The sequence below is a fragment of the Lygodium microphyllum genome, chromosome 15 (genome assembly GCF_053477565.2).
Source record: "Lygodium microphyllum isolate KBCC chromosome 15, Lygodium_microphyllum_v1.1.10, whole genome shotgun sequence".
NCBI classification, from domain to species: Eukaryota; Viridiplantae; Streptophyta; class Polypodiopsida; order Schizaeales; family Lygodiaceae; genus Lygodium; species Lygodium microphyllum.
The window spans coordinates 110001495-110012870 of NC_141149.1; the positions used below are offsets into that span (position 1 = coordinate 110001495).

Below are 11376 nucleotides of genomic sequence, written 5' to 3' on the forward strand. Positions count from 1 at the left end.
GTTCCTACACTTGCAAACCATAACAAATCACCACTTGCAAGAAATCTGTGCCCTAGATTGGGTTTGTTTCTTAGACTAAAGAACAAGTCTCAAGATGGAAGGTGACACAAAGTGCTTGTTATTCACTCACATTTGCACATGAATAGTATGTTGCTATTAAAGCTACAATAGTAACTTCACACAGGAATAGTTTTTTTTAAAAACTTGTAGCTTTATATGATTCCATGAAAAACATGCCATTATTAATCTAGCATGAAAACAGTCGCCTTACTAAAACAACAGAAAAAATGTAGCCATCGAGATGTTGCACCTTAAGAATAGATTGATTGAAGTATCTTTCTATATTCTTCAAATTTTCTTTGTCTCTTTTGTTTGCGAAGAGATTGAAAGCAACACCTACAAGAAATTTTCACTCAATATAGTCCTCCCCATATAATCTAAATCAACTTGATCGAAGAAAATCACTGCATGCCTTTTCTACCAAATCGACCACTCCTTCCAATTTTGTGTTGGTACAATTCATACTCTGGCTCATGGGAATACTCATTTTTCATTGGTAGATCATAGTTGATCACGAGAATGACCTAAGATCTCCACCACAAAAAGGCCTCACAATAAAAAAAACCAAACAATACTAATAAAGCCAAATAAAGTTACATTTAAAAAAACATGTTGGTCCATTTTCAGGAATCTTGTACCTAATGGTTTACACACATCAAATAAATATGTACACCTAAAAGGAACCTGCAATTACCTGCGCTTGATCAAAACCTCGAGTGAGCACATCTGTTGTTATCAAAATATATGTCATTCCAGACCTAAATTCATTTATGGACAAGGTCATGATCCTCAAAAGACATGCCACCATGAATGGATGTGCATGTTGTCTCATTGTTGCTAGTCTACCATGTAATTGCCTTGTGCTATTTTGAGTTTTGAAAAAAATAATTGCATGCCCAAACTTTTCAGCAACAATAGGAAATATTCAATCAACAAGCACATAGATTTTGGCTTATTCATTTGGGCACTTTACATGATATTTCTTGGTAACATCAAGAGAGAGCTCTTCTTTGTTTTTACAAACACAATGTTTGCCTTGGGGGCTATCTTTATTGTGAACTCCCTCACTTGATCATTGAATGTTGTAGAAAAAAAAACACCTGCACAATCAAGAAGTGTAAATGTGACCCCATTCTGGGTTCTGATGTAGATAAGATAACCAAATACAAATAGGCAATCTTAAGTCACCATATTCAACCTGGTTTTATCAACTGATGATGTGACAAATGGTTATCAACTTATGACATGACAAATGGTTTCAAACAAAGCCAGAGGGGTAGACATGCCACCAAAGCTCCTTCCCAAGAGACTTGATACAACAAGAGAAATGTTATTTCTTTATTCTACAAGCTATAAAGGAAAATATCCATATATATGCACCTGACAGTCGCACCACTGTTTTCTGTGATGTACTTAATGATACATGAAGAATTATCTTGGAAACCATTACCAGTAGTAACACATAGAAAACATGCTTAAGTCCACAGCTCTATAGCTAGAAATTCTAAATGTGATACCCACAACTTTCTAGAAAAGTGCACCATTATTGTTGTCAAAACATTGTTCTCTAGGAGATAACCCCAATATATAGGAGAGAACAATGTAGAAAAGACAGAATCATATATAGAATAAAGTAGACATGTGCAAGAATATGACCAGCTTCATAAAAAACCAGCACTTTTATGTGGTTGGTGATCATGATTTTTACAGTCATCCCTTTCTTAATGGCTCCTAGTGTACCTATCACAACTCGATCGACAATCTACTCATTCTTTGCTCTTGAAGAAGAGTTGTTGTTGGCAGAACATGAAGAGATGGCATGAACAGAAGTGATGCCCAAAAATTTGGTCATCTTTTGAAGCACCTCATCATCCCCCTAAGAAATCACACCAAGAAGACAATATGGTCAAATTGTAGAAAGGAACTTCCTTCAAAATACATATGAAAATACATGGATAGCAAATTCTCTGGTTGGACAGGCAAAGATTACTTGCGGTTCTTTCAAAGCAAGATTGACCTTGCTTAGCATTCTCAGGATGAGACATGTAGTCTTGCCAGACCCATTGTGAGCCTGTGCAATAAGATGGTGGTATGGTAGAGTTAGGATCATAGGCAAAGTAACTGATTGGATTCTGCTAGGTCTCACAAAGTTCATCTCAAAGTAGAGCACCTGCAAGAGCTTGCGTGATAGGTTTAGATCCTTGAATGTATTTGCAAAAACATAAATTGTATTTTTTTCTGACAGGACTTGACACATATCAATGACCAGTGAGAAACCTACCTTAGTAGTGATACGACAACACATTTTTTCCTTAAAGTCAAATTTAATCCACCGTTTGGCATTGAATCCAAGATCTGTGTCTTGAATCACTGATTCTTTATTGTGAGATAAACATATTCCTATAAAGCCTAAATTTAACACAACTACAGCAAGAAAATGAGGACGACTTACAGCTTTAATGGAAGTTTTTGACGATTCCACGAATTCATCAAGCTTGCTTGACTTCAAGTTGACCTCAGGAGTGTCAACATCATCGCATGTGAAGGTCTGAACTTTAGAGGCCTCTTCATCTTTGAAGGCCTCTTTTAAGAGGAACATGGATCTCAGCTTGGATGATGTGGACTCCTCATCTTCCAGCCCCTTTTCGCAGCCATCTTCTAGCGGCATGGACTCCGAAGGCTTGTGTTTTTCTCTCTCCCTCTCCATCTATTGCGTTGGAAGGATTTTGCACTTCTGTGTTCGTACTAATATTGTTGCTGGTGGACACCATAGCCGGATTGCGGGAATAGGAAAATACTTGGCTTTCCTTTTTTCACCCATCCCCAATTGGAAGTAAGTAGGATAAATTGTTGCAAATTTCTTTTTAGCAAAAGCTTTTGCTCGCCCATCCCTAACCCATCCTATTATTTGTTGGATGCCTTATCTTCCTTTGGAATCCTCCTGGAACATATTTCCTTGCGCAACTTGGACAAAAAGTGCCCCCCATGGATACTCGTAGAAGCTATAGAGCTTATCAAAAGATTGACTTATATAATGTGTGTCAAAAAATATTTCAAGTTGTGGCTCACAAGAACATATTGGTAAATTAAAACCAATGAATAAGAAGTGAACAACTACCTCATATTGACACTCTATGGTAAGTCCTTTCTTTTCAGCCATTACAATATATGAAAATAACAACCACTATAGGAAATGACTTAGCAACCAGGGCTATCATCAAGGCATGCTTATGACACTAGTTAAGTAGACAATGCAATAGGCCAAGAGAGTCTCCAACATTGATGAAGTTCAACCATATGCCTTATAATTGGAGCTTACTAATTGGAGGGCCATACCATTGATCGATTAAACATCAAAGAGATGAGATAAGTGCCAATTTAGGAGGGATCAAATCAATGAGGAGAGGGGGTGTAGTGTGTGGAGGACAAAGGAGAAGTCAATGTGAAGGGTTAAGGCTAGTAAGAGTGTAACTATGTTGAGGGCAAATAGCCTAGCATGAACTCAACCCTTCTTGTTGATTGTGCTTCCTCCTTTCTTCCTATTCATCCAACTATTGAGATGCCATTGCCATCTTGGAGAGAGAGAGAATCACTTACGTTTGCACTAGAGACACATTGTTACATGAAATATCACCTAACATCTAGTCTCATTTACACACATTTTATCTTTTATTTCTTTTAAGATGAGAGATATAATTCTTTATACGTATTGGTGAGATCTCTGAAGAGGCGAACCAAAAATTGTACTTGCTAAAACTAAAAAAGCAATTGAACAATCAAATATGCACATTGCAAAGTATACAATATCCCATACCAAGATGCATTGCCACACTTTATATGGCATACTACCAAGAGAGAGAGAGAGAGAGAGAGAGAGAGAGAGAGAGAGAGAGAGAGAGAGAGAGAGAGAGAGAGAGAGAGAGAGAGAGAGAGAGAGAGAGAGAGAGAGAGAGAGAGAGAGAGAGAGAGAGAGAGAGAGAGAGAGAGAGAGAGAGAGAGAGAGAGAGAGAGAGAGAGAGAGAGAGAGAGAGAGAGAGAGAGAGAGAGAATGGCCCAAGGGGATGATCTTAGTCTGCAACTTGAAGCTTCATTATTTATAGAGGCTTGAAACTTTAGGCAGCTTGGTGCATGTTAGAGAGAGAGAGAGAGAGAGAGAGAGAGAGAGAGAGAGAGAGAGAGAGAGAGAGAGAGAGAGAGAGAGCATGCACACACTCGTGTTTGAGAGTGAGAGAGAACAAGGAGCATGAAAATACCCGTGTTTCAATATCATTTTAATTAGGGAGAAAGAATGTTGTAATTACAAAATAATGGTTAGGGTATTAGGGCCAAGACACATGTAGGCCAATTTACCTACGCAAGTTGCAAAAGTGCCCATTGACATGCACGTGTCCAATAAATCTTAAAATTTAACCCCACAAAATAAGGAACCTCAACTAGTGGGTTTAATTTATTGACTCTCCAAACATGGAAGTTTGTTGAGCATTGGATTTTCTCTCTCCTTTGATTGTGATTTCTCTCTCATCTATGTAGCACATCAAGCTCCACCTCCATTATTATAAACTCTACCTACTTGTGGTTGTTGATTGGTTGTTGTGCTCCATGTTCAATCACATTCTTAGCTCAAGTCATGAACTTATGGGTGGTGCAACTCTTAGAAGCCATCTTATACACATGTCAAATCAACTTGTGGAGATGTTGAAGACCATGTGGTCTCATGTGGTCACCATTTGGCTACACAACTACAATACTCATGCCACTAATATGTCCATACCCAAGGCTTTTGGATGCCTTGCTTATGCAACCTCCAGAAACATTCCAAGAGCTCCAATGGCCCCTACCTATAACTCTTGGCTCCCATCACATCTAAGCAGTTCTATTGTCTACAACTGACAACTCCATCACTATGTAAGTGGAAGGCATTATTCGAGAGTCCTTTTGGGTAAGAAAATATTGGCTAGTTCTATAAATTAATAATACCCTTATGCAAAAAATACACATATGGAATATAGATACTCCTTTTATGAATAAATTTATGCATTAAAATTTTTTTGCTTTTGTGAATGTATATTTGTAAAACTATCTTTTTAAATATTCCCTTGTTTTGAACTCACGTGATGCAAATTTTTATACATAGTAAATTACTCGAGATTGCAGCCATAGAGGCTTGCAAGGAGGCTATCTAGTTAGGCCATTTGATTGCAGACCTTGGTATGACAGATGCTATGCCTACACTGCATTCGGATTCTATGAGTGCCATTCAGTTGGCCAAGAATCCGGTCTTCCATGTGAAGATGAAACATATTGAGGGGAGGTATCACTTCATTCACGAGGTCGTTGAGCATAGGTCTATTGACCTTGTCAAGATTCCGATTGAGCAGAATCTTGTAGACTTGCTCATGAAGAGCCTCAGTATCGAGCGCTTTGCCTTCCTCAGGATATTGATGGGCATTGGATGAGATGACGTCTTTTTCCTCATCCAGTTGTACATGTGTACATGTTGTATTGTCTTTTTTTTTCTCTCTCACTGGGGCAGATTCGCCTTTAAGTGGGAGGTCGTTGGGGATAAAGGCGCCTCTGCCTAGCTGCCTGTGTATTACTACATTGACAATACCCGCCACTGCACACTGCAGCTGGCGGGCGTTTGTCACAATTACTTATTCTTTATTCTTTTAGTGACAATTTGAATAAAGGAAGGCTCGACCACACATTGTGGTTGTTGGAGTTTCCACTTTGAGTTTCACTCTCTCTATTGCTCTTTCTCTCCATCCACCATAGCTCCTACCGCCAAGCTTCTACCTCCCGGGTTCCACATTCCTTTCACTTTGGTCGTGGAGGTGAGGCTGGTGTGCTCACGCTTGAGAGATCATTGATCTCATCTTCCAATATGGACTTAGCATCCTTTAGGTGCTCTTGGGCTTCTTTTACCCACTCCCTGACCTTTTCAATGGCCTTGAGTTGGCGCTATAGGTTGGGGTACTCCTTGTCCTTTGCACTCCCCTTCTCTGCCATCTTTGGAGTTGATGTTTTTACTTCTATGTCTCTCACTTTATTTCCATCAGGCAGTGTCGTGGCACCTCGATTTTCAGCATGACCTTGCATCATCTTTCTTTCTCCTTTGCATATGATTTTTCTTTCCAATTGAGGTTGCATCTAAGTTCCTAGGTCCAGGTAGTGATATGTTGGCATGCTTTGCCTACGCGCGGGTCATGACATGCAATGGGATGGGCGTGTCCTCTCCATTAAATGTCTCAACTCCAAATAGCCCCAATGGTACTGATGGCTTGTTTTTCACACTAGAGGGTGGTCTTTGTCTAGGAAATTTGGTGAACAGGTGAGTGATTCCACACTATGGGTATCTAAGTTCGGGGCCTTTTCTTGATTAGTCTGCTCCCGCTCAGGGTAGTGTGAGGAGATATGTCCTAGGTGTCCACAAGTTCATTGGTTCTTGGGTCTACCCTCCTAGGCCTCTGCCCCTACCTCTACCTAATGCCATCACTGGTACAGGTCAATAATCCATAACGGTTGCAATGCCGTCTTTGTCATACGATATATAGGGGTGGAGGTAAGGCTCTTCGTTGTTCAGCTTCTCCACATAGTGGATTAGAGTGTTGCTTGGTGGATGGGTTACATAGGGTTTCTTGTAATTTGGCTAGCTCCGTCTTCATCTCTTTAGCTCTTGACTTGCATATGTGCCCTTTCCTTTATCTTGAGTACTTGGGCCTGATCTTTCACTTGACATTAAAACTCTCATTGAGTTTCTAGCATTAGTCTCCTCTCAGGTCAAGATCTTGGAGCTTCTCTCTTTGAGCTAGTCATCTACTCTGATCGCCTCGTCAAAGACCCTAGCTAATGCATCTCGCTCTGCAAGCTTGAATTGCATGCCAAGGCCTTGTAGAGTTCCTCACTTTGTATCCCATTGATGAAGACTGTGAAGACCGCTATTTTGGTAGGTCACTCACCATTTGGGATTCTCTTGAAGAGATTTCTCACGTGGGTGACGTAGTCTCTAATGTTCTCCTTGTCTTTCTACTTGACGTTCATCAGCCGCACCAAAATGTCATCGATGTACCCAGGCTCAGAGAATCTCTTAATGAAGGTACTCTTGGGGTTGTTGAAGCCAGTTCGTTGAGCAGTGCCCAGAATCATGTACTAGGTCCTACCCTTATCTCCTAAGCATAGACTGAAAGCACTCAAACTCCTGTACTAGCAGAGCCCAAACTTGTGTACCATGTCCTACCCTTATCTCCTAAGCATAGACTGAAAGCTTACGAGCACTGAGTAAGATCAATGAGGCCGTTGGCCTCGTAGATTTTCTGGACTTGCTTTACAAAGCTATATGGGTCATCATTTGGTTGGTACTTGTCTAGTTGCTTAGCCATGACAGGGATTCTTGATTGGATCCTAGAGCCATGGTTAACGCCTAATCTTGCATGCAATGAGGTTGCCATTGCAACGATGCTCTGCTCTGTTGAAGAGTTGTCTCTAGCGGCCACTTTGTAAGAAGCTCACTCAACGTGAGATCTCCTTCCAATGCTCTTTGCCTTTATGCATCAGGTCCTATCCTATTTCTACTTGCTAAGGCTAGCACTCGTTGAATCTCGCGTACTTCTATGTTTTGTTGCAAGCTTCTGGCTTGCTATTCCTAATTGTGGGCCACTATGCCCAGCAAAGCTTTCCGCATTAGTCTCCTCTCCTCCTTGAGGTCCCCTATAATATCCTTAGACATCCTATTGTGGTGGTCTGTTTGGGTTTGTAGATCGTAATTGGCGACTAGCCACTGGATTTCTATCACGAAACCGCCTAGGTCAAGCTCTTTGTCACGTCCATGGTTAGTGCTTGTCTCTGCCATGTTTGTGGTCTTGTGCTCCACTAGGTTGTCACGATGAGATTGGTCAAGTTGGGCAGATCCGCTCCTCCAATGGTGTGGTTGGTCCTATGCTTGGGGTTCTCAATCATCTGACTACATTTCAGGGTCTTCTCCTACGAGTGGGTTCGTTTAGATTGTTAGGTCTGAGTGAGTTCCTTATTATTTACAAATAGTCCTCAACTTATGCTCACTTGATGTGTGTGTGCATGTGCTCTCTTCGTGCACTGTGCAAAATCAGGCTTTCAGCTTTTCTTAGGTGCACTTCAAGTGTTGGAAAACAATGTGAGTGTAAATATGAAGTGATACTTGCAGCTTTTGCACTCTTGTCTATGTACTTGACCAGATAGGGCTTATGCTCAGTTACTGGCCACTTCCTCTGGTTTTTAGGGTGGTCTGTGCTACATCATTCAGCTTGCTCAAGGTCTGCTCAAGGTCAATTGGGGTCTGCTATTTAGCCTATGGCTCTAATTTTATTGAATATGCTGATATAAGTGTTAGCACTATGCTTGGCTGTTCGACTGTGATTTTTAGGGTTTGCTTATAGGGATTTCGATGAATTCTCTTGTTGCGGGTGGTACTCTTTGTCACCTCGGACACGCTAAATTTGTCAATTTTGATGTGTCAATATTTGGTTTGATTCTGTAGAGTCTGATTTTGTAGTGTTCGATTTTAGGAATCAGATAGGTGTTCGCTTTCAGTTGTTCAATTTGCTCTGTGCGACATGGGATTGTCTGATTATGGGATGTTTGATTTTGGGAATCAAACATGTTGTGTCTGATCAGATTGGTCAAGTTGGTCCAATTTGAGTGTGTTCGATTTTCAAAATCAAATAGGGTGGTCCAAGAGTTTGATTTTCAAAGTCTGACAAGGCCAGGTCCGAGTGTCCAATCCTCAGGATTAGATGCATGATAGTGGGGTTGGATGTCCGAGTATCCAAGTTCGATTTGCTGTGTCCGATCGGACTGGTCAAGTTGGTCCGAGCGTCGGTTGTTTGATTCTCAGAATCGGACATGTAGGGTGTTCGAGCATCCTATCCTAGAAATTGGACACCTGCAAATTGCATTCAATTTTGCTGGCACATCAACAATGGGGAAGAAAATCTCTTCGTGCCAACAATTTTTGGCCATGCACGCTAGTAAGGTTCACCAAAATTAAAGATTAGATGCACAGAAAGGTTTCTACACACCTGATCCAAGCAATAAACTCCTGTGGCCTTTGATCAATTTGCCAGAAGCACCAAGTCCTGCACAAGCTCTCAATCTCTCTCTCTCTCTCTCTCTCTCTCTCTCTCTCTCTCTCTCTCTCTCTCTCTCTCTCTACTGCAGAACCTGAAAATGAGGTCTCCCTTTGCCTCCCAGGGTGTTAATGGACTTAGCCTTTAATCTACTTGATCACTCCTCGTGTGATTCTAACACCTCTAAGCACCTTTTTTCCCAATTTTCTCCTTGTTTGTGCCCTGTTTGGGCTTGTTCAACAATAGAAACCCTAAAGCTCTTTGGTTTGATTTCTTGGTTCTAACATACTCTAAATGCAACAAAAATCAAAAGCAAATTACTAAAATTATTCCTCCTACTTGCCTAATAATCAAAAACCAAAATACTTACTTGTTATAGACATTAAAAACCCAAAATCTCCTACCTATCTCAAGCTTTGGTTTGGGGATGAGACCCTTACTTTGTCGCTCGATTTGAGGTGTGCAAGTGCTCAAGCTTGAATCCGTTGGTCTCGGCAATGGAACCAAAATGTAGAGGCAAGCTCAACTTCGATTCTAGCGGGGTGTAGTGAGCTTACCTTGATGCCCAAACGAGTTGCCTCCACCCTCAAGCACACCGGTAGCTCCACAATTTGTGATGCGAGTGGAAGAAACCTCAAGCCTCCACCTTCAAGTTCCATCCTCCATAGCTGCGTGCAAGAGAAGAGAAGAGAAGAGAAGAGAAGAGAAGAGAAGAGGAGAGGAGAGGAGAGGAGAGGAGAGGAGAGGAGAGGAGAGGAGAGGAGATGAGATGATGGAGAGCTTCTTCTCCTTGGTCCTCACCCTCACACACACACTCCCTCACACTCTCACACTCTCTTTCTCAAGCACACACAAGCAAGCAAGAAGGAGAGAAGAAGATGAGTCCACTTTGCCACACACCAAAGAATGAGCTCCTCATTCACTTTTCAACTTTATATACAAAAACCTAAATCCCTTTTGGGAGGTCATCCCCTTATCCCCTTTTTTGCATGGCCTAGGCCCTTTTTTCCCTTGGCTGCTGTGCATAAAAGGAAAAAGTAAGGATGGTTTTTGAGCAATAAAGATATGGACTTTGAACATGCACACAATTCATTTTGATGGTTTTTTTGGTGACCACATGAATATTGAAATTTCATTGGAAGAAGCAAATGAAGACTTGCCTCAAGTTTCTAGTACCCACCAGTAGTATGCTACAAGGGCATGTACTTGAAGTATTGAGCTCTTTGGAATATGAAAATACACCTTAGTACTTATGGCAAGAACTTTTAATAAGGAAAGGGAGACAATAGGTCTTCTTTTGGTTGGTCCCATGTAGAAAAATATGCTAAAATCTAACATGTTTGACTAATAGAAAGGACCTCTAACAATGATGCATGCTTGTGTTTGTTGTGTAAACAAAAATTCATTTTATTACTACATAAATAGCTTCATCTTAACATCTAACTAATAGATAGAGAAGAAAGGCAAAGGAGGAAAAGAGAGCTAACAAAGAGAGAAAGAGACAAGAAAACTTGGCACTTGTTGAGGAGCATAAGAAGCAATGAAAAGTAGCTCCAAAGGCTAAGATTATAAGAAGGAAGTGGGAGGCACAACAACTATAATCATAGGCATGCCTTAGAGTACTATTATGGGAGGGTGTAAAAAGTATGTTGGGCTAATGTATAGTTTACATGTCAATGGGCATCAAATTAAAATGGCAGAACTTGCTCATCTACAAAAGATGTGTATCGCAAGAGGAAGAGTTGTAATGTAATAGTTTTGTATGGCCCAATTTTGTATCAAGTTGCCTCTTTTTGTTGTATTATGCAATCCATTTTGCCCTTACCTTGGTGCTACTTCTATGCTATATTATGGACTTCATTTTGGCCCTACCTTGGCACTACTTCTATGAGTACTATGCTTGGATACATAATGACCAACTAAAGTAATAGAATGAATTTTAGCTACATGTTTCAAGTGCCTTTTTTAATTTGCTTCAGACAATCGTGTCTCATAATTCTTTCTAATATACAAGAAATTTTAAAGATTAGAGTTCTCTAATATCCGTGGTTAAAGATATCTCAATTTGAGTAATGAGAGAAACAAGAACCTTCCAATAAGAGTAATTAGACATAAAAATAGATCCCTCAATTCTAATATGCTTTCACATTGGAAAAAGTTTAGGAGTAGACCATTAAACTTTGAATATTTAACAACTCATGGACAAGAAATAAAT

The 11376-nt window shown here is 40.4% G+C and overlaps 1 pseudogene; it reads right to left on the reverse strand.

Moving 5' to 3' along the window:
- Positions 1 to 247: 247 nt before the first annotated feature.
- Positions 248 to 2728, reverse strand: LOC148024904 (DEAD-box ATP-dependent RNA helicase 38-like; annotated as a pseudogene).
- Positions 2729 to 11376: the final 8648 nt, after the last annotated feature.